Genomic DNA, 25,109 nt, shown 5'->3' on the forward strand with positions numbered 1-25,109 from the left:
TAATTGTTTTAATGGCATATAGATAGTAAAATATTTGGTAAAATTAGTGTTACCAGGTAACCGGTTCAATACACAGTATGATTTCTGTTCTAAATTCTTGCCTCAACATGTTCAAAACATTTTGTCATGTCTATAAGTGTTAACCCGTTAGTGACCGCCAATACGCCTTTTAACGGCGGCCACTAACGGGCTTTATTCTGATGCATATGCCTTTTTACGGCATTGCATCAGGATAAAGTAAACAGAGCAGGGAGCTGTCAAATCTCCCTGCTCTCAGCTGCTAGTGGCAGCTGAGGGCTGGGAGCGTCCCTGCTCTGCCGGGTGAGATCGATATTAGTATCGATCTCATCTGTTTAACCCTTCAGATGCGGTGCGCAATAGCGTGCACCGCATCTGAGTGGTTTTGGAGAGAGGGAGGGAGCTCCCTCTCTCCCCACCGACACCCGGCGATACGATCGCCGAGTGTCTGTGTCTCCAATGGCAGCCGGGGGCCTAATAAAGGCCCCCAGGTCTGCCTGGAGTGAATGCCTGCTAGATCATGCCGCAGGCATGACCTAGCAGATGCCTGTCCGTGTTAAACGGACAGGCAGTAATACACTGCAATACAAAAGTATTGCAGTGTATTATAATAGCGATCGGAGAATCGCATATTATAGTCCCCTAGTGGGACTAGTAAAAAAGTGAAAAAAAAGTTAAATAAAGTTAATTTAAAAAAAAATGTGAAAAAAAATGAAAAACCCAGCTTTTCCCCATACATAATGCTTTACTATTAAAACACCAAAATAAAGTAAAAAAGTTACACATATTTGGTATCGCCGCGTCCGTAACGACCCCGACTATAAATCTATTACATTATTTAACCCGCACGGTGAACGCCGTAAAAAATGTAATAAAAAACGATGGAAAAATTGCTGTTTTCTGTGAATCCTGACTTAAAAAAAATGTGATAAAAAGAGATCAAAAAGTCGCATCTACTCAAAAATGGTACCAATAAAAACTACAAGTCTTCCCGCAAAAAAAAAGCCCTCATACGACTGCATCGGCGAAAAAATAAAAACGTTACGGCTCTTCAAATATGGAGACACAAAAACAAATAATTTTGAAAAAAAAGCGTTTTTACTGTGTAAAAGTATTAAAACATACAAAAACTATACAAATTTGGTATCGTTGCAATCACAACAACCCGCTGAATAAAGTTATTGTGTTATTTATATCACACGGTAAACGCCGTTGATTTAAGACGCGAAAAAGAGTGGCGAAATTTCAGGTTTTTTTCTATTCCCCCCCCCCAAAAAAAAGTTAATAAAAGTTAATCAATAAATAATATGTACCTAAAAATGGTGCTATTAAAAAGTACAACTTGTCCCGCAAAAAACAAGACCTTATACGGCTATGTCGACGCAAAAATAAAAAGGTTATAGCTCTTGGAATGCGATGATGGAAAAACTTAAAAAATGGCTTGGTCATTAAGGTCTAAAATAGGCTGGTCATTAAGGGGTTAATGAAAGTGTATTGTTCCCGCAGGAATATTCAGTCACAATCCTGATCTGCACAAAACACATTTTCATAGTAAATTGCGAGTGGATCCTCTACAACCTGTTTAACTAGAAGAACAAGATGAGAATCCTTTGTCCTGCTGTCTGTATACCTGTAGAGGTGAGAGTGTTTGTATTATGAAGTATTCACATTAGTTTCAAAAGTATTTTTCATCAATATTAACCCCTTCCCAGTGCTTCCCGCAAAATGTCGTATACTTACAACAAATGGATGGCATCGGCCCAGAAGCTGAGTCGGTGCCATCATCCCTGGATGTCCGCTGTATCTTACAGCGGACACCCTGCTGTAATGTCGGGGACCAAAGTTATCTTTGATCCCCGACATTAACCCCTTAAATGCAGCGGTCAAAAGCGATCGCTGCATTTAAGGTGTTTGCAGCCCATCGGCACCCCAGTGGCCACCCGGTCTGCCTAGTACGGAAAACTTCCAGGCCCCGCCCGGAGGTTGGGACTAGAGGACTTCCGTAGCCGTTGGCAAGATGTTACAGCTGACATCCACCTATAACGGCAGGAGCCTGTTCCGATCCCTGCCATTAATCCCTTAGATGCAGCGATCGAAATAGATTGCTGCATCTTTGTGGTTGCCAGCAGATCGACAGCTCTGCCCTGCAATCACAGGGCTGCCGACTGCTACTATGGCAACACGAGACCTAACAATGGCCTCCTGCTCTGCCATTACTGAAGCCAATTAGGGCCCCCCCCAGAGACAAAGCCTAATCGGCTTGCTGTCCGTGAATGACTGGCAGATCTAATACATTGCACTACATAGGTAGTGCAATGTATTAGAAAAAAAATCTGACAGTAGTTGGACCTTCATGTCCCCTAGTGGGATTAAAGAAAAGTGTAAAAAAAAAAGTTGTAAAAAATATAATAAACGTTTCAAGTAATAAAATAAAACACAATCGCCCTTTTTCCCTTATCAAGTCCTTTATTATTGAAAAAATAAATAAACCATACATATTTGGTATCGCCGCGACCGTAACAGCCGAAACTATAAAAATATTATGTTATTTGTTCCTCGCGGTGAACGGTGTTTTTTGGTCACTTTGCCCTACAAAAATTGAAATAAAGAGTGATCAAAAAGTCGTATGTATCCAAAAATGGAATTTCCAAAAACTATAGCTCGTTTTGCAAAAAACATGCCCTCATACACCTCCGTCAATGTAAAAATTAAAAAGTTTTGGTTCTCCCAACATTGCGACAGAAAAAATACATTCTTTTTACAAAAGTAATTTTATTGTGCAAAAAGTTGTAAAACATAAAAAAGTGCTAAAAATTAGGTATCGCTGGAATCGTACTGACCCGCAGAATAGAGTTAACATGTAATTTATAACGCATAAAAAAAAATCAGAATCGCTGTTTTTTGGTTACCTTGCCTCCCAAAAAATAGGATAAAAAGTGATCAAAAAGTCGCATGTACCCCAAAATGGTACCAATAATAACTACAGCTCATCCCACAAAAAAAACAAACAGCCCTAATACCACTACGTCTATGAAAAAATAAAATTAGTTAAGGCTCCAATAAGTCAGGAAATAAAAATATGCGGTTGTGCAGGCCCAAGGGGAACGTTTCTTCTGTTTCAAGAGGCGATTTATCGAGGCCCTAAAATTAGGGAACCAGGAAGGGGAGGGCCCAAACATATCTGCTGGACGCGAGGGTGCCCGCATTATACCAGGACAACACTTCCCAGCAATATTCCCTAAACTGCAAAGGTGCGGAGTGTGTACCAAAAGGGCGATATGCAAGGACATAATTTATCAGTGCGGCACTGGCCTGTGCAGAAAGGATTGCTTCACAGCGTAACACGCATCTATGGATTATTTTATTGGTTTTTTTACTCCATTATTATACCGCTTGACTATGCCCCTTTTGTACTCTGCCCAGCTTACATGTACCCCCACATTATAAACTAAAATACCAGTAAAACTCCAAACAAAACTACTGCCAAGCAAAATCTACGCTTCAAAGCCCAAATGGCGCTCCCTCCCTTCTGAGCCTTACAGTGTGCCCAAACAGCAGTTTCCTTTCACATATATGGTATCGCAATACCCGGGAGAACCCTTTTAACAATTTTTGGGGTGTGGCACAAGCTGGGCACGACATATTTGTCACTGAAATGGCATATCTGGAGAAAAATGTAAATTTTTACTTTGCACCATCCACAGCGCAATAATTTATGGAAAAGACCTGTGGGGTGAAAATGCTCACTACACCCCTTAATAAATGCCTTGTGGGATGTAGTTTCCAAAATGGGATCACTTCTCAGGGGTCTCTTTTATTATTTCACATCGGAGCCCTGCAATTGTGAACCAATACTTTGTAAATCGCCAAATTAGGCCTCAATTTCGCATAGTGCTCTTTTACTCCTGAGCCCTGTTGAATGTCCAGGCAAAAGATTAGTGTCCCATGTAGGGTGATTCTAAAACCAGGAAACACAGCATAATAATTAGAGAGCTGTCTTGTTATGGTGGCACAAGCTGGGTACCACATATTGGCATATCTATGGGAAAATCCAATTTTCACTCTGCAACATCAAGTGAACACTAATTTCTGCAAAACACCTGTGGGGTTAACATGCTCACTACACTCCTATGTGAATACCTTGTGGGGTGTATTTTCCAAAATGGGGTCACTTCTGGGGTGTTTCCACTGTTTTGGTCCCACAGGGGCCTTGCAAATGCTACATAGCGACCGGAAACCAATCCAGCAAAATCTGCACTACAAAAGCGAAATGGTGCTCCTTCCCTTGTGAGGCCTGCCGTGTGCCCAAAAAGCAGTTTGTGACCACATATGGGCACAAGGAGCGTAAGGCCTATGAAAAATGAGGGAACATTGAGGAAGCAGAATTAACAGCACCATCATTGGTGGTAAATATATCCTTATCGCCCATTCAAATGTCTCTATTGAGTAAAGGGTTATCCTTTTGCCCTGTGTCTCCCACTAACTGGTGTCAACTTGACATTGATTTGTACTCCTTTTTCAGGTCCCCTAAACTCAAAGTATGGTTTTCTGACAAACAGTCTTCTGTTACTCCAGTGATCGTTACACCCCATGAATTGAACACCTCACACATCCTAATTTAACTACAGGGGAAATGTCGTCCCTGCAGGAGTTGGTCCATAAGGATGATCTCGTCATCAAGCCCGCTGACAAGTGTGGTGCGGTCGTCGTTATGGACCGAAAAAATGTATGTTGATGAAACAGTGAGACAACAGAATGATCCTGTGTTTACAAAAGGGTCAGTGGGGACCCTAGGTTTATGTTTACTCAGAGACTCAAGATCTTGATTGATAATGCGTTTGCTGTTTTCTTAATTGATAGAGAGCTGCATGAATTTCTTTTACCTAAACACCCTGTGACTCCTATTTTTTATATTGCCTCCCAAAGATACATAAGAAAATGCAGTGCCCATCGGGATGCCCGATTTAGATCGGGCAGGAACTCTTTGCTTAGTCCCTCTGCAGTTTTTCTTGACAAACTGTTGAGGAATTTGGCTATGAAAGCTAAGTCTTATATTAAAGACACGGCTGATTTCCGAAGTAAAAACCACATTTTAACCATACCTGATGCATCCATCTCAGTCTCCTTTTGATGTCGTACCCTTGTACACCTCTATCAACCATGATAGAGGTTTATCAAGTGTTAAAAAGGCATTGGACACCTCTAGATACTCTAATGATTGTAAGGGGCTTGTTTTGGGATTGCTTGAAATTATTCTTACCTGCAATTATTTTTTGTTTGGTGAGGATTTGTTTGTCCAATTAAGAGGTACCGCCATGGGGTCAAATGTGGGCCCCCACGTATGCCAACATCTACATGGCCGACCTAGAGGAGTCTGTCTATGTATCCCACCATTTCTCCAATGTTTTGGGATGGTGTCGATACATAGACGACAAATTCCTCATTTGGTCAAATACTAGGGAGTCTTTGAATTTTTTTCATATCTAAATATGGCAGACTGAGACATTAAATTTACGATGGTGAGTTTCACTGAGGCTATACAATTTTTGGATACCACCGTCTTTATTAAGGGCAATACTTTCTACAATCCCTTCTTTTAGAGAATCCCCCCTTTTTTCATATAGGAGGTCCTGTAACCTGAGAGACCATTTGGTTAAGAATGACATTGGTCCCAAGGGTAGTGGTAAATCTTATTGATCAGTTGTGACTGTACGTAAGGGGTGTTATCCTTGTCTTCGCTGCGCAAATTGTGGTCTCATGTGCAAGGGTGATACCTTTACGCACCCAAATTCTGGTAAGGTATACAAGATTTGACATTTCTTGACCTGTAGGTCGGATTTTGTAATTTATGTTCTGATGTACTCCTGTACGTAGGGGAGACGACTACGGAGTGTAGAGTTAGTATAAATTGTATATTTATGAATGTTGAGAGTAAGATAACTGAACTACACATAACTAGACACTTTTGCAAAGCAGGGCATAAGGTTAATCCGCTCCGTTTCTGGATTATTGACCATATACCACCTCTTAGAAGAGGTGGTGATAGGGAAAGGTTACTCAGGAGACGAGAGATTGAATGGGTCAGTAAACGTAATACACTGCAGCCAGATGAGCTTGATTTTCACTATACCCTAAAGGCTTTTATTTGAGACATATTTTCTTGAGGGGTTGTATGGATCTGTGATCGCCCCCTGTTGACATTTTTCTCTTTTTATCCTGTCATTGTAGTAAGGCGATAGTATAGTATGTGGGTTTCCTTTATTATGCACTAATTGCACTTTATCGTTTCACTGAATACTATGTATTTAATAATAATTCTTATTTTATTTTTTTTATTCTTATAGATCCTTCTATATGTTTAGAAATTCTTGATGTGAAGCTGGATATTCACCCAATCTGAAGATCATAATAAATGCTTTTTTTGGTCTTTTTGACCATGCAGTTATAATAAACTATGGTTGTTATTTTTTCAAGATTTTGATAAGTGTTTACCTGTATACCCGACTTTACATTAAACATGCTTTGGATTATGTGAAGTACATAAGTGGACATGATTTTATAATTTACTGCCCCCCTTATATGGTTTGTGGTTGTTGACCCATTAAGGGTATTAGAGCCCTGTGTAATGGCACTATTATAAATTCATCGTGGTTTACATACACTGTGCTGTTTATGTGCATATCGGGCATATCATGACTCTGCTCTGTAGGGAGATAAATTGATATCATCTGGACAGTTAAACCCTGGAGTCCTTTCACTAATAGGCCGTTTTTATTAATTTTCTTTGTTTGACATATGTCCTTGTCATCCATTCTAACCGGGCATTGCGCAGTTCCTCGCAATGCATATATCGTTGTCGTAAGCGTGAATGTGCGCAGGTCCGTGTCTAGACTTCTTTTTTTCACTGGTGGTAACCATGGACGCTTGACCGTATTCCTAGGTTTGACAGGTAGTCAGGTGACCATATTCTAGTCACATGATCTTCAGGACATGCGCAGTAATAGACGCTAGACGCCACATCTTGAAGAGGTACATAGCCTATTAAAAGTGCATATGACAGCCCAAGTTCTTCCTTTTTGGGGGAGTGCCGGCTATTTTACATACATGGATTTATATAACTGATGACTCCAGCTGAGATCTATATTTATGATTATGTGTTTATATGTTTGTCATTTATTATACATCGCTACATTACATATACTTATCTACAACACTTCATTACTGTTTTAGTGATTATGTTAGATATTCACACTTGTGATTAACTGTGTTAATGTTTTTTGATATGCTGCTAATGTATGCTTGTCCCAAACGCTGTGGGCTGCATAAAAGGACTGCTACACCTGTATTTCATTGACAATGGTAACACACTATAAAAAGAATCCAAGAAACCACAGTAAAAACAGGGATCTTTGGCTGATGCATATAGTCAAACCATGTGGCTATGCAAGAAACTAGTACAAAAAGTGCATGTGCGTCTTGGGAAAGGGTAATAGATGTATATATGCGTCCGTTGAATGGCAGTCTATACAAGAAGTAGTTCAATGAGATACGTGTATAAGTATACAATATGATAGACTACATAGAAGTGGATCAGATGGTTTAAAAGTAGCAAGACAACGGATGGAGCAGCACAAGTGCTACGTGACATATGAGGTACAAAGAAACGAAAACATGCAGGACATAGTACATGAGAAAGTAAATGAAATATGATGTAAAGAGTCAAATAAGGTCTCACATACCCATGGTAGTTGGACAAGGTAAGTGCAGCCAAAGTCCACCCCAACGCGCGTTTCGGCGCTAATGCCTTCGTCTGGGGGTGGTGTAGGGTTGAGGTCAGAGGTCCTTTATTCGGACTTGGGCCAATGAGCTGTGGAAAATGCAGCTGTGGCATATACGTGCCAATTGTATTATGTTTCCTGTATAATTATAGGTCGCTGTCTTACCGTGGCCGGGATAGGGCGCACACGTCAGTGTCAGTGACGGAAGGTCCAGGCCGGAAACACGTGACCGCGTCAGTGAGGCTCGGTCACGTGGATCAAGCGAAGGCTCGCCGTGGATGACAAAGACGGGGGCCGTACCCCAACCACCAATGAGAGAGCGACACAGGAAAATCGACATTATGAATGAGAGAATGTAAACAGAGGGCAGAGTTGTACGCAGAGTGACGCCAGATAGAAGATATGGAATAGCAAAAAAAAAATAAAAAATCGTAAGTGTAGATTGAAACAAGAACAGTAGATATGTAGTTAAAAACAAGAAGTTCGTAATAAAAATGCTGCGAATAGATGCAATGGAAATATATATATAATGTGATGTGTATGTCGGAGTTTTCAGAGGTGTATAAAACTAAGACACAGTGTAGGTGAATAACGCAACACTACCAGTGTGACTAAGGCTTTGTAATTATTACAAAGGTGAAACATGTGACTAAAATGTTAACTCCGTGACTAAAAAAGGGAGGGGGGGGGAAATAAAAAAATGAATGTTGGTGCTCATTGAATATAGAGCAAAAGAGTAGTAAATAAATAACTAAAAATAGTGCTTGGTATGACAAGTGAATACATGTAGAATAATAAAAAGAAAAGTGCAGTGCAGGTAAATGAGTAAATTGTGTAGATCTCGTTTGGAGAATATAGGTATGGTTAGGGTAGTGTGAGAAATAAAAAATGAAAAATAAAAAAGAGAGAAAAATATAATAAAATATAATAAAGAAATGATGCAAGCAATAGTGGAAGTGAAAAATATAATGAGAGCAAAGTGCAAAGATATTATGGGATCACATTTACATCACCTGTTATGGTGTCTAGTACATCACAAATAACAATAGAGAAAATTTTTAATTGCTAATAAAAGTGACGAGTATATTGAAATAAAGTGCGTAACATGGAATAAATAAAGTGCAGTGAGGGTAGTGGGATAAAATGAATATATTTAATGGACTACATAAAATAAAATAAAATAGCCGAATTAACTAGAATAAGATCACAAATACAGCAGCATAGATAAATAAACAGTAAGATTACAATGATGCCAGTGGGATGATCATAAACCAGTATCTCATACGTCGTTGATAGACGAAAATGAGAGTGGCGAAGTCGAAGTTGCTTGTCGTCAGGCATGGTTGATGTCCGGATTATATGAAGGGTTCCAAATGAAAAGGAACAAAAAGACCTCAACAGTAAGGGTAACAGTATCGGTATAAGTCTCATCTGTATAACGAGAGATATAGAGAATTAAAATAATAAAATAATAAAATACAGACTTTAAACACCCAACACCACTAAAAATTGAGCGGGCAATCAGAGAAAGGCAGAGAACCCGGCAGTTTCGTTAAGGCCTTTGGGCACCATCGTTTGGAGCCTCCATATCCATTTACACTCCTTTTGGAGGAGACGTTGCTTCAAATCCCCGCCTCTCATATGAATGTCGATGTGGTCAATGCCGCATACTTTAAGTAGTTTAGAGTCACATGCATGGTGAGAGAGGAAGTGTCTGGGAATTGTTTTTAATACTTCAATATCACTCTCTATTTTTGCATTTTCAATGTCTCTGACATGTTCTCTCACTCGTACTCTGAGTTCTCGAGTAGTCATGCCAATGTAGATTTTAGGACATGGGCACGTAGCGTGATAAATTACTCCCTTTGTTCTACATGTGATGGGCCAACAGATTTTAAATTGACCCTTACCGCTAGAATCAGTAAAGGCCCAAGTCCGAATAAAGGACCTCTGACCTCAACCCTACACCACCCCCAGACGAAGGCATTAGCGCCGAAACGCGCGTTGGGGTGGACTTTGGCTGCACTTACCTTGTCCCACTACCATGGGTATGTGAGACCTTATTTGACTCTTTACATCATATTTCATTTACTTTCTCATGTACTATGTCCTGCATGTTTTCGTTTCTTTGTACCTCATATGTCAAGTAGCACTTGTGCTGCTCCATCCGTTGTCTTGCTACTTTTAAACCATCTGATCCACTTCTATGTAGTCTGTCATATTGTATACTTATACACGTATCTCATTGAACTACTTCTTGTATAGACTGCCATTCAACGGACGCATATATACATCTATTACCCTTTCCCAAGACGCACATGCACTTTTTGTACTAGTTTCTTGCATAGCCACATGGTTTGACTATATGCATCAGCCAAAGATCCCTGTTTTTACTGTGGTTTCTTGGATTCTTTTTATAGTGTGTTACCATTGTCAATAAAGTATTCTTTTTGTATAACTTTTACTTCTCAGTTCTTCAGCGTCAACTCTTCCTTTTTGGTTTTCTATTGCATTTCTGATGCTGTTAGGGTTTTACACCCTGAAATCGACCTATTTGTCCACACATATTCACATGTGCGACTTGTCCTGGACTTTTGGTTATGCAGATTTCTGTTGCTTTTTTTCTTATATCGGCTATATACCTGTATTTCATTGCTTGACAATGGCTGCATTGAGCATCTGAAATGTTTCATCCTCTTCTCACATGGTTGCATGAAAACTGCTTTTTGAGACCTTCTATTTGGAGTGCTGCGGAATAGTCTACATTTGAGAGCTTCACAAGTTGGATTCCTGGAGGCTGGCAACCTATGGATCATTGTGAGGTCCAGACTTACTGTGCTGCTCCTACCTTCTATATAAATTTGGTATCATTGCAATCGTAACAACCCGCTGAATAAAGTTATTGTGTTATTTATACCACACGGTAAATGGCGTAAATTAGGATGCAAAAAAATGTGGCGAAATTGCTGTTTTTTTCCTATTTCCCCCCACCTAAAAAAGTTCATAAAAGTTAATCAATAAATTCTATGTACGCCAAAATGGTGCTATTAAAAAATACAACTTGTCCCACAAAAAACAAGACCTTATACAGCTATGTCGATGCAAAAATAGAAAAGTTATAGCTCTTTGAATGAGACGATAGAAAAACGTAAAAAATAGCTTGGTCATTAAGGTCTAAAATAGGCTGGTCCCTAAGGGGTTAAATTTCAATAGGTGGTTTAGAATGGAGGGGGGGAACATGAACAAATGCTAAGATACAGACCTCTTATTCCAGTTTACCATAGAAGAATACATATCTTCCCTCTACATGAACCCTGGAATATCTGTCTGAAATATCAAATTAACACTTCTATGAATATACACACTCACCCCACAGGCATATGAGGAGAATACAGCATGGAACTCTTTCTGTGACAACTTTCTTCTAGCCCTTCCAACGCTTTCCTCCGTAAGGGTATGTTCACACACACTAATTACGGACGTAATTTGGGCGTTTTTGCCCCGAATTACATCCGAAAAATGCGCCTCGATAGCGTTGACAAACATCTGCCCATTGAAAGCAATGGGCTGACGTTTGTCTGTTCACACGAGGCGTATATTTACGCGCCGCTGTCAAATGACGGCGTGTAAATAGACGCCCGCGTCAAAGAAGTGACCTGTCACTTCTTTGGGCGTAATTGGAGCTGTTATTCATTGACTCCAATGAAAAGCAGCGCCAATTACGTCTGTAATGGACGCGGCGTTCAGGCGCCTGCACATGCCGTTACGGCTGAAATTACGGGGATGGTTTCTCCTGAAAACATCCCCGTAATTTCAGCCGTTACGGACGCTGTCGTGTGAACATACCCTAAGATGCATCTCCATGAGACAAATAATTGCGGAAGAGTTCTGTTCATTATATCAAAAACAGTACGTCTCTTAAGACGTTCCCCCTGACCCTCTTACATTCCAAACAACTATTCTAGCAGACATTAGGGTTGTCCCGATACCAGAATTTGGACTTCGTTACCGATACTTCGTGAAGTATTGCGATACTCGATACCAAAACGATACATTGCCAACAATAATAAAAAAAGTTCTTCCATTTTCTGATGTGAGGCGCGTGGTGTGATGAATTTTGAATCTCCATGTGCTTCACATTAATAGTAATTAACCCCATCATGTTCCTCAGTCATAATGGACAACATTGTGTTAATGTGTGAGTTACTTGATGGATTTAATTACTATTAATGTGAGGCACATGGAGGTTCAAAATTCATACTACCACATTAATAAGTGAAAGAAAGCCGTTTTATTTTGACACTATAAATGTGTTATTACGGTCGCGACGATACCGAATATGTGGTTATTTTATGTATTGAGACTACGTTTATTGTAAAAAATTGTTTTTTTTTCCTTTAACATTACCTATTTTTTTTTTACTTTTTTATTTTTTAACTTTAATGTACTGGCATATATCTATATACCAATACATTAGCCTGTGTACTGATAGTACGCAGGCAGTTGTTGGGACATACCTAAGTATGCCCTAGCAACAGGAAATATGGCCAGACATCCCTGGGGTCCTTCAATGGACCCTGGGCTGTCTGCCCATATATGGTATGTCCCTCGACCGCGTCACAGGGATTCCCCGTGATGCTATCCAAAGGGCAACCCCCTTCTCATTTACCCCTTGAATGCTGTGGTCAGTTTGATCGCAGCATTCAGGGGAATAGCGGCGGAGATGAGAGGTGTCTGTGATCTCCACCGTTAGAGCGGGGCTGCGGCTGTGTAATGCAGCCATTGCCCCGCTCCTGACAATAAGTGCGCACACGGTCAGCATAAGGTGATGCGGCCGGCATTACACTAATGAGCGGCAGCGCCGGCACTGAAGACAAAACATGGGGGTGTTTTGCAGTGTGACAGCCATTTTTTGTCTTCAGTGCTGGCAATCATTAGTGCAGTGCCGGTCGCATCACATCATGCTGACGCGCGTGCACTTCTCAGGTGCGGGGCAATGGCTGTATTACACAGCCGCAGCCCCGCTCTAACAACATTCATGTATTACTATACTTAGCTGTGCGGCCGCACAGCTTAGTATCGAAATACATGAAGTAACGGTATTGAATCGTTTCAGGGTGCACGGTATGAAAACAGTATTGAAGTTTTGATGCATCGTGCATCCCTAGTAGACCTATATCACTACTAGATAAGCAGGTGAAAACAGCAGAACAGAGAGCCATCTGGATGAGAGTGAAGTGGAGTAGAAAAAAAAACCATCCTGGATCTATATACACCAACTTGTGCCGTTAAATCAACCAAAGCAGAGTTAATTTTTTTTTTCTTTAACCTGCGCCAAAATCTCTCCAAGAATATCACCAGGCTGATCGCCTTGCTGACATTCCTCTATTCTACCCTGAGTTTCAGATTTTGTAAATTTATCTTTAGGGGATCCGCCAATCAATGATATCCTACTAACAAGTTTAGGCGCCATGCCAGCACTTCGTTATCCTGAGTACTCTGCAATATCTCCAATGCTCCTCTGCCAAAATTAACGGGAGGAGATGCACTTGAGCAAAATACTTGAGCTTAGCATCAAACTGCAAGGAGAGCAAACGTATCCATTTGCATGGTGTTCAACAGGCACAATAGGTGGGACAGCCTTATATCCCCAGCAATACTACAATCATACTGCATACAGAAATTTACAGGAATTTAGCGAGACCATTTGTCACAATGGTCTCCTCAATAAAGCCTCCCGAGAGCTTCATACGTCATTATAATGCATGGATAAATAAAAATTCAGACTTAACTGAAGGGCCAACAGCAGCGATATAGGCAATATCAGGCAGTGCTCAGGGTTCCTCGGCCATTCACAATCAGGCTGCATCAGGGCTCAGGAGCACGGATGAGCCCAGCAGTCATAACCAGCGGTATCTGCATTCTCTGCAATATTAGCGTTAATATTCGAATTCAAGCATCATTGGAAGTGGAAGCAATAGCCTCCCGTAATCAGCCCCAGAGTTGACAACACCATCCACAACAAGCGGTGTAGCAGTGGTGCAGCAGCAGCGATACCCTAGCAGACGGGAGGAGAGGCAGGAGAAGCACAGAGCCGATCAAACATCCCGCTCACAGCGCTCCAGCACAAGGAGCGAGTGTTGCTGACACATTCAGCTCCCAGGGGGTGGCAGGCGGGGGGTGGAACAAACAGAGACATGCCCTCAAGTCATGCCGTCACGTCTCCGTCTTTCAGGTATCTGCGACTGCTCTCATACTTAGTGAGATGTCAAGTAGACCTATGTTTGGTGTATGTTTGATTAAGAATCTCACTAACTGCATGGGGCACCATGAGAACTAGGGGTTAGTCTAGCATTATATGTCTGTTGCCTTGTCTATGAGTAGGGCAGCCTCCGCTACTCCACGTACACAAGATGGTGACCCACGTATGACAGGATCAAGCCTGCCAGAGTAGTAGTTCACACGATGCTGCTTCGTCCCATGGAGTTGAGTGAGAAGCCATTGTGCATGTCCTCTGGTCTCATGGTAAAACAGGAAGAAGGGCCTAGCATAGTTAGGTAGGCCTAATGCTGGGGCAGAAACAATGACATGCTTCAGACACTTATTGGCCTCAACTTCTTCCTCTGTTAAAGTGAAGGGTTGCCGCCCTATTGCATCATATAAGGCAGAGGCGTAGCTAGGTTCTCCAGCACCCGGGGCAAAGATTCAGTTTGGCCCCCTCCCTGCCGAACCTCTTTCTCGACATCTCCTTCCCGATCGCCAAGTTTGTTTTCTCTATCAATCAATGAGGTGTAATTTTTTTCCACATTTTTTTATGTAACTCGAGCATAAAGCCATTTGTACATTTTACAAGCAATATAGTTCTATATACAACACCAGAACCAAGCTCATTACATATATACAGCACCAGAACAAAGCCCAGTACATATATACAACACCAGAAGCAAGCTCATTACATATGTACAACACCAGGACCAAGCTCATTACATATATACAGCATCAGAACAAAGCTCAGTGCGTATATTGTAATGTCCGTGGCTGTGGGCTGTCAGCTCCAATACCCTCCTGACAGCCGCAGCCACGAGTCGGCAAGCGCTGGCCCCAGCCTCCTCCTTAGGAGATGCCAGCGCCCTCTTCCACTCCCCTCAACCGGATCCCGTAGGGTGCTCGCACACGCTCATGCCCGCTCTTAAAGGGGCAGGGCGCGTTCCGGACTTTTGATGAACTTTGACCCTTGAGTACCCTGGACTATAAGAGGGGTCCAGCCTCCTGCTTCTATGCCTGAGCGTTGTTGATGTTTCCTAGTTTGTCTATGTGATGGCCTCCTGTTTCCTGTACCTGTTCCAGTTCCTGTTCCTAGCATTCCATACCAACCTGGTCGAGCACTGTGCTGTGCCAAAGTCGTGTTGTGCTGTATTCCACATCTGACCTGCTTTACCTCGCCTGACGTCTACCTGCTGCCTAGTCCAAGCCGAACCTGCCTTGCTGCTTTCTGAGCTGCCACAGTTACATATACGAACTATAGACATTCACCTGCGCCCTGTTGGCCAGCTGCCTTACCGCCAAGGCGGTACGGCCCAGTGGGTCCACAGAACCTTTGTGACGGTATGCTCAGGCCATGGACCCCGCTAGTCGAGTCAAGACTATGACGACATCTCAAGAGATGCGGGCGGGTATGCTAGACCTCTGGTCTCGACAGGACCAACTCCTCCAGGCGTTGAACATTCTTGCACTTCGGCAGGAGCACAAGCTGCTGTTCCTCCTACTACACCTCCTGGCAATGTTGATCCTCAGACTACACCTCTTGGCAGTGTTGACCCGCGTGTTTCTTTGCCACTTCCTGACCGCTATGATGGATAAGCAAGTACCTGTCGTGGATTTCTGAATCAGTGCCAGATCCACTTCAGCCTGTATGCTAGGACATTTTCGTCTGATGGCGCAAGGGTCGCTTTTATCATCTCTCTCCTCACTGGCAAGGCTCTTGCATGGGCGAACCCTATCTGGGAGAGACAAGGACCAGAGACCCGTGACTTCCCAGCCTTCCTCCGGACTTTTCGCATGTTGTTTGAGGAGCCTGGATGGGTCTCATCTGCAGCGGCCTCTTTGATTAACCTACGCCGTGAGTGAGTACGCCATCCACTTCCGCACCCTGGCGGGAGAGCTATTATTGAACAATGAGGCCCTGGTCTGGCATGGACTGGCTCCTAAAATGAAAGACGAACTTGCCGCTCGGGATCTGCCGTCTACCCTGGATGACCTCATCCTTCTGTCTGCCCGGATTGATATACGGATCCGAGAACGCCTCCAAGAGGTTAGACGGGAGGAAGTCCTTCCCAGTCTGGCTCCTACTTTGCAGCAACCCCTACTGTCCTCAGATGTCGATCCTCTTAAGGAGCCGGTGATAATGGACCAGTGTAAGCTATCCACCCAGGAGAGACAACGCAGACGCACGTCTGGACTCTGTCTTTATTGCGGCCTCGGTGGCCATCTAGTGTCCCCAAAGATCCCAAAACCTAGGGTTGCTAGGAGTGACAACCTTGGGTAAGAATGGACTTCCGTCTAGATTGTCCATACCTGTGACCATAGTGTCCGGTGAAAGAACGCATCAGGTCTCTACGTATCTGGACTCTGGATCCACTGCTAATTTCATCCGTAGAGACCTGGTGGACCTTCTGCAATTACCCACCACCCCTCTGAAGAACCCGTTGACCGCTGCTTCAGTAAATGGACTACCTCTGCTAGACTCAGTTATAGCTGTGACCAAGCCACTGAGGCTCCAAGTGGGAGCCCTTCACTCCGAACTTCTGCCTTTCTATATGCAATCCAAAGCTGTTAACCCTGTGTTGCTGGGCCTGCCTTGGCTCCGACTGCATGTCCCAGTCCTGGACTGGAATTCTGGAGAGGTTCTCCAGTGGGGCCCTGAGTGTCAAGGCTGTTGCCTGGTGCAGATTCGTTCGGCCCAGCCTCGGTCATTGGCAAGATTGCCGAGTCATTATGCTGCATTTTCGGACATCTTCAGCAAGAGGGAGGCGGAGACTTTGGCTGCACATCGGGCGTATGACTGCCCTATCGAGCTGATTCCTGGTGCATCCCTTCTCCGTGGTAGGGTATATCCTCTTCCTTGCCAGAGACTATGTCCATGTCCGCCTATGTGAAAGAGAACTTAGAGAGGGGCTTCATACGAAAGTCTTCTTCCCAGGCAGGAGCCAGGTTCTTCTTTGTCAAAAAGGAAGATGGCTCTCTTCGTCCTTGTATCGACTACCGAGGTCTCAACCAGATCACGGTGAAGAATAAATATCCGTTGTCACTGATCTCTGAACTGTTTGATCGTATACGTGGTGCCAAGATTTTTTCTAAACTAGACCTGCGTGGGGCTTACAACCTAGTCCGGATTCACCAGGGTGATGAATGGAAGACTGCATTTAACACCCGTGATGGACACTATGAGTATCTAGTAATGCCCTTCGGCCTGTGTAATGCTCCTGCGGTCTTCCAGGAGTTTGTGAATGATATTTTCCGTGACTACCTCTATGTTTGTGTAGTAGTCTACTTTGATGACATTGACATAAAGTGACTCACAGGTGACGATCTCAGATTCTAATTGTTCTTTTTCTCTTTTTTTTCTTCATCTGGTCCAGACCTCTATGATGATTTCTCCCAGCCACAACCCATTTCTGCCGTTTGCAACTCAGATATCTTCAGCTTCTCACTTTTCAAACATTTCTGCACCTATAAACAAAGATAAAGTTATAATGGTGCCACACACTATGCCCCTAAATATAATAGCGCAATACACTGCACCTTTAATTATAATAGCACCATACACTGTCCCTCATTATAATAGCACCATACACTGTGTCCCACACACATTGTGCCCTCTATAGATAGTGCCCCCCATAGAGCCCCCTGTAGATAGTGCCCCACATAGATCCCTCTGTAGATAGTAACCCCCATAGAGCCCCTGTAGATAGTGCCCCACATACAGCCCCCTGTAGATAGTGCCCTACATATTGCCCCCCTGTATATAGTGCCCCACATATTGTCACGTTGGGTACGTGGACCCACTGGACCGTACCAGCTTAACGGTATGGCAACTGGCCAACAGGACACGGGTCAAAGTCTATAGTTCGTATAGGTGTACCTGAGGTAGCTTCGGACAGTAGCAAGGCAGGCTCAGATGGGACTTTGGCAGCAGGCCGACACCAGGCGTGGTATACAGCACAGCACGACTCCAACTCGAGATGGCACTTGACCAGGATAGCAGGGGATACAGGTTACAGGTAGCAGGAACGGGAAACACTGGGAACTGGAAGACACTAGGAGACCATTTGCAGAGACACACTAGGGTAACGACAACAAAGTTCGGGCAATACAGGAAGGGGCAGAGCCCTTATAGTCCAGGGTGCTCTGGGAGCAATCAGCTCAATCTCACACCTGTGTGTGCTCTGGCTCCTTAAGTCTGTACTGAGCTCGCGACCGCACCCTGGTGGTCACTGTGGAACAGGATGGCCGCATGTGCAGACATCTCTGGAGAGAAGGGCGTCGACCAGATGGAAGGAGTCCATGGTCAGCGACCACGGACGTTACACATATAGACCCCTCTGAAAATAGTGCCCCACATGTAGCCCCCCTGTAGATAGTGCCCCACATATAGCCCCCTGTAGATAGTGCTCCACATATAGCCCACCCCTGTATATAGTGTCCAACATATAGCCCCCCCCTATAGATAGTGCTCTACATATATCTCCCCTATAGTGTTCCACATACAACCCACCCCTGTATATAGTGCCTCACATATAGCTCTCACTATAGTGCTCCATATATAGCCCCTGTATTTAGCCCCCCTGTAGCTATAGCCCACCCCTGTATATCGTGTCCAACATATAGCCCACCCCTATAGATGGTGCCCTGCATATATCTCCCCCTATAAATGGTGTTCCACATATATCCCACCGCTGTATATAGCCCACCCCTGTATATAGTGCCTCAAATATAGCTCCCCCTATAGTGCTCCACATATAGCCCACCCCTGTATGTAGTGCCTCACATATAGCTTCCCCTACAGTGCTCCACATATAGCCCACCCCTGTATATAGCCCCCTGTAGATAGAGCCTATTCCTGTAGATAGGGCCCCCCTGTAGATAATGTCACTCACATATTTATTAGGATAAAAAAAAAACAACTTTATATACTCAGCTTAATCCCGTTCCCGTGCCGTCCGTTGGCAATGCGGACCTGCTCTCTTCTGAGCAGGTCTGCTGGAGTTGAACGACACAAGCGGTGCGATGACATCGTTGAGAGGTGCTGATTTACAGGACAAATCATTCCGCCCTACCAATCAGCGCCTTTCAAAGATGCAAGCGACATAGTGCCCTGTCAATCAGAAGTAATTATGCCGCTTGAGTCGTGGAAAGGCACTGATTGGCCGGGCATGAAACTTATCCGGCCATTCATCGCCTATAGTGCAGGAGGGGGTGGCGGCGGCTGGTTTCAGTGGCGCCACCACCTCTTCAGAGAGGCAGCAGGACACCCTCATGGGTGTTGCGGCCCTGGTGCCCCCCCCCCACCTTCCCTCTTAGTTGCGCCCGGGGCATATGCCCCGCCTGCCCCCCCTAGCTACGCCCCTGCATAAGGGCAGAGGTGGAGGGCACCCATTCTCTACAGTACCCTATGAGACCCAGGAAGGTATGAAGCTGTTTAGGGAGAGGGGTGTTTAAAATTGTGTCATGCCTTTCCTGGGAAAGGTGCATTGTGCCTTGTGAGATACAATGGTCAAGGAAGGTGACTGTTGTGAAACAGAACAGAAGTTCAATCCTGGATGCTTTATATCCATTAGATATATCGCAAAATAAATGGTATCCTCCTGACACTCCTCAGCATAGTAACAACAAAGTAACAAATCATCAACATATTGTAAAAGGGTGGTTCGCTCATATTTAGGAGCCCATCCTTGGAGCACCTGCAAGAGTGCCTGGTTGTATTAACTGGGGAGTTTTTGACTCCCTGGGGAGGCATGTCCAGCAATACTGTTGCCTATCATACGAAAAATACAAACAAAAGCTGCTTACTTCACTTAGTGATGCTGAGAAGAAGGCATTTGCTAGATCAATAACAGAGAACCATTTAGAAATAGAGGGTATCTGGGACCATAGTGTGTGTGAATTGGGGACTACTGGAATGTCTGCTTCTGTGACCTGATTGATGGCCCTTAAGTCATGAACCAACCTATAAGTATCAGGTTCTCCTTTAGGTTCTCCTTTAGGTGTCTATTTCCTATTGGGGAACAGTGGCGTATTATAAGGAGAGACCCATTTCTACACTACTCTTGCATCCAAATACTGTCGTATCTGGATACTTTGCAACTGTGGGAGCCTGAGGGGGTACTGCTTCAACTGGGGTTTGGGGCTGTTTGCAATAATTACATCTGTTTTACCGTGTGCCTAGAAGGAGGTCAGGACTGCCCTTAATAATTCCTGAGGTGTGGGGTCCTCCTCCCAGTGCAATACCCCATAGAGTACAGCGCACATAATAGAGTGTCATCTGATAAGGGGTTAGTAACTTCCATTAGTCCATGAGGCTGATATCGAATGACAGCCTAAATACATCAAGGATGTCAGCACCTATAAGATTTACTGGACAGGAATCTGATACTAGAAACTTGGCAACACGCTCTTGGGAATGCTGTAATCTTATTTTAAGGAGTTTAGTTTCCTGTAAGGTAATAGCAGTGCCTGCAAGTCCTGTACAAGGAAATTGAGTGATGGGGAGGCATAATGCCAGATGATAAAATAGAACTGCTCACCACTGTATCAGCGATACATTCTATGTGTTCACCCAATGGTAATGTTAAATCTAATATAGTGGATGGTCCAATTTTATCTAGTACTTGCAGGGCCGCTACTGTTACTAGAGGGGACATGCAGAGGGTGCCCAATCCCTATGGGGACGGGGCTTAATCTCCCCGAATTTGAACCCTCCTGTTTTGGGGATTTTTTGGGGTAGTAACATTTTCTTATGAAATGATCCTCCTCACCACAGTTGAACATACTCGGGGACCCTGCGGTTTTTGACCTTGGGGTCTACGATTGTTCTTCTTTTGAGGGTTCCGTTGGAATTCTTCGTCTGGCTTGACTAGCATGACCATCTGAACTGTGTTGGGTTTCTTACGTCTACACTGCTGTTTTTCTAATCCCTTTACCACTTGTAGGGACTGACTGACATTAACCTCCCAACATTCTGATCTTAACTTAAGTAACTCATCTTGCAGAGATGCCCTGAGACAATTTATAAAACAGCTCCTAAACAAACCTTTATCTCTGGTTGTATCAAGAGTATGATCCTGATTTGCAAAGGCCATCTGCAATCTAGTATAGAAGTTCTGTTCTGTCTCATCAGTCTCTTGTCTGAGGATTTGTGCGCTAAAACTCCCACTTTGTATTTTGTTATCCACCCAGCCTTTGAGAACTCCAGCAACTGTTCTTCAGAGTCCTCTGTTTCAACAAGGGTGGTTTCATACCTTGTTTTATGCTGTTCCACCTGCTTGAGAAACAGGAGACCTCTTGCAGCTGAGATTAAACTAGCCAGGTCAGCCCATGTAGCCTTATAAGTTTCTCTCATCATGTGGAATGTTCTGTCAAATCCTACTGGGTCTTTGTAGGGGTCAGGTAAGGAGGAGGCCAAAGTTATTTGTTCTGAAGGTGATCATGGTCTATACCATGTTGTCCATGCAATTCTTCCAGAAGAACCCTGTGTGGTCTGGGTGATAACAGGGAATGAATTTACAGCAGAATAGGGGCCTGAAATATGGTGGGGTGGTAGCGTGGATACTATACTATTGGATGCACTATTTCCTGTGGGGAGTTACTGAGTGCAGGTTATACATTCTTGGCTATTATTTACATTGGTGCTCTGTGCAATGCCTACATATACCTGAGCCATATCTAATAGGCGGACTTCCTTGTGTAATAGTATAAGAAGGATGTCCGTGCTGTGCCATCCCACTACTTCCTATATCAGAGGGAGGGGAGTTGGGCAACTGTGGGTAGAGGGAGGGAACTGAAGGAGTAGGAGTGGAGGTATATATCGCACGAGAGATGGAAGTGGCATTAAAAGAGGAAGGGCAGAACTACCACGCCCTCCTGGTGTTGTGGTCACATCCAAATCAATCATAAGCCTCCCTGTCATATCAGCAGTATTATGTTCTTCCTCATCATTTTGTTCATAAAAATAAACCTGCTGTCCTGCCTTCTCTGTTAATCTCTCGGTATAACCCTGTTCGTTCACTTCCTTTTGAGACTTTCACCCAAGCTTTTATCTGTTCTCTGTATCCCTGTTTATTAATCCAGGGCCACTCATCTCTCAAAAAATCATCCAATCTAATATAACTGAGGACTCAATGCTTGGGCATCCCCACTTTCTTAGGTATTTTCTCCTGGTTCTTTACTGCACCTTCCCCACATCCTTTTCTAATAATATCTGCTGCTGTTTTCCCCCGCCTTATACCTTGGGGGGGGGCCTGTCCTATACCTTGGGCACATTTAGACTCAGAAGTCCCCATGCACTCTGCTAAATCCTTGGTTTACTAACCCTTCAGCCTATATTAGTATGTCAGTGGGGGTTCCCTATGCACTCTGCTAAATCCTTGGTTTACTAATCCTTCAGCCTGTATTAGTTTGGCAGTAGGGTACCCACATCTCTGATACTGTCTAATCCTAAATGGTAGCCCAATAACAACTATTATCAACAAGATCACAATTATAAAAAGTCCCTGGAAGAAGTGTGCATTAACCCACTTTATGATGTCATTACAGGAATGGATATGATTCATACCTGTCTAACTGTCCCAGGGTCCCTTGTATATTCTATAAACTTTCTAGTTACAAAGGTTTTACCAATAATCAATAACTCATTCGGATTGGGTGTCCAAGAATTAGCCCACATACCTACTCTTATTTCTGGCCAGGTGCGCCTCCCTATGGGTCACAGCCTGGACGTGCTGAAGTCCTAACAATCGCTTGGGTGGGGGTGGGTAACCTTCACTTCTGCAAGAATCAATTTACAATCTGACCCCAATACTGTCTAAACCCAGAGGCCAGGGGGAAAACTTCAGACAGGGTATCTCCATCCTATCTTGGTATTAGGTCAAGTTTATGTATGTCGTGGGATCACAAAACAAATGATTCCTTATCCCAGTCTCTCACAGATACATTCGCAGATCTGCTTCTTCTCACACACCTATTCCTCTCATAGACAAGTGGTGTTCATGGTTCCCAATGAGTCAACAGAGAGACAATACTTTGATGGCAGCTAATACAAGGGGGGGGGGGGTGCACAGTAAGAATAACATTTCTTGGAACAAATATATGAAGGAACTCCTCCAGCTCACCTTGTCACGGGAAGGATATAGGAACCAGCAACACGGATCCTCGTGTCGGCACACGCAGAAGATACAGCAGAAACAGGGAAGTTGGAACCAGCGCTGGGAGTGTAGTTTTTAGTAAAAACGGAAATCAAGTTTCCAAGTTTAATTGGTCTCGGTTAAAATCGAAGCACAGGGGCTACGAAAAAATAAAGTGACAGGTAGGTACAGTCCAGAGTACAGAGAGAAGTATAGGAAAGGCGGTAGCCTACGCGTTTCAGACCTTCGCTAGGTCCTTAGTCATGGCTTATGATAAGTCTGACTGTGCAGTCCAGACCTATTTATAGTCAGTCGGTCTTGTAGATGATTGCTTAATTAATTGCGGTTCACGGCCGGAGAGGAAAAGGAGGAGCCCCGTGGACCGCAATCTTTTGTCTGTTTCCTTGTTTATAGATGAATCCGTAATACGGTATGTAAAGTTTTTATTATGTTGTATACCCGAAGATTAATTATAGAAACGTACATAAGTTTAGATTCTATCTGAGAAATCCACATTTGTTTTTATATTTATTATCGTATGTTCTTAAGATCTGAACTATGTTCATGAAAGCAGGGAAAATCCGTTATTATGTTTCGATCTAGCTAGATTGTTTTAATATGGTATTTCCTTTTTTCAGAAACAGAGGGATTCAAGATATTACTATAACTTCATCACTTCTTTAAGGTAACTTTAAAATTGTTGTTATTTGTCTGGGGTATTAGTAATTATTATAGAAAAATTTCTTGTTAAGTTACCTTAAAAGACGCGAGTGCGTCAGGAGACTGACTACATAAGTGAGATAACGCCTACCAATTGGAAGAGAAAATAATAATAAATGAAGAACTATTGAATATGTGTGAAAAAAGTAATAGAAAAGACGTGTATTTAAAATAATGGTATAATACTGGTGTTATATATCTTGATATATATGTCGTATGATGTTTTAATATTAATATTAAATTAGTGTTTTCGGGTTTCGTTGTTTATGGTTTTTAGTTTATTTTTTATTTATTTTTTATTTATTTATTAGTGGATTGATCTTAATAGAGTGACTGGTTTGTTGGATATAATAACTTTAACTTTATTTATGGAACTGGAAAGCTCCATTAATTCTATATATCCAGATCTAGTTTTAATTTTTAATTCGTGTCGTGAGATACATAGTTGTATAATTCGTATATTCATCTATAAACAAGGAAACAGACAAAAGATTGCGGTCCACGGGGCTCCTCCTTTTCCTCTCCGGCCGTGAACCGCAATTAATTAAGTAATCATCTACAAGACCGACTGACTATAAATAGGTCTGGACTGCACAGTCAGACTTATCATAAGCCATGACTAAGGACCTAGCGAAGGTCTGAAACGCGTAGGCTACCGCCTTTCCTATACTTCTCTCTGTACTCTGGACTGTACCTACCTGTCACTTTATTTTTTCGTAGCCCCTGTGCTTCGATTTTAACCGAGACCAATTAAACTTGGAAACTTGATTTCCGTTTTTACTAAAAACTACACTCCCAGCACTGGTTCCAACTTCCCTGGTTCTGCAATAACATTTCTTACTCAACGGTATTGTATTGTTTCCTTAGCTGTCGTCCACCTTTGATTGTCTCCTTGGATCTATGTTGGAATCCTGGAAGAGCCCCCGGGACATGTCGCTGCAGAATTTACTTTGTCCCTTAGTAAAGGACTAAACCAGCAATTGTCTATGAGTTCCAAATTGAGTAACACACAGTCTCTGGGGGTCAGAGAGAGAGTTATTTGCTGACCGGAAAAGACAACTAGACGCACATTCAAATAGAGCATCCGCCCAATACAAGATTAGGCGTTGCCCTCATATTCACATATACATTTCTTCCACGTATGGTGTTGATACTGAAATGTGTAATCCTGTTTAACATGTATCTTTAGCTTAGC

Source organism: Rhinoderma darwinii, chromosome 3 (assembly GCF_050947455.1).
Source record: "Rhinoderma darwinii isolate aRhiDar2 chromosome 3, aRhiDar2.hap1, whole genome shotgun sequence".
NCBI classification, from domain to species: domain Eukaryota; kingdom Metazoa; phylum Chordata; class Amphibia; order Anura; family Rhinodermatidae; genus Rhinoderma; species Rhinoderma darwinii.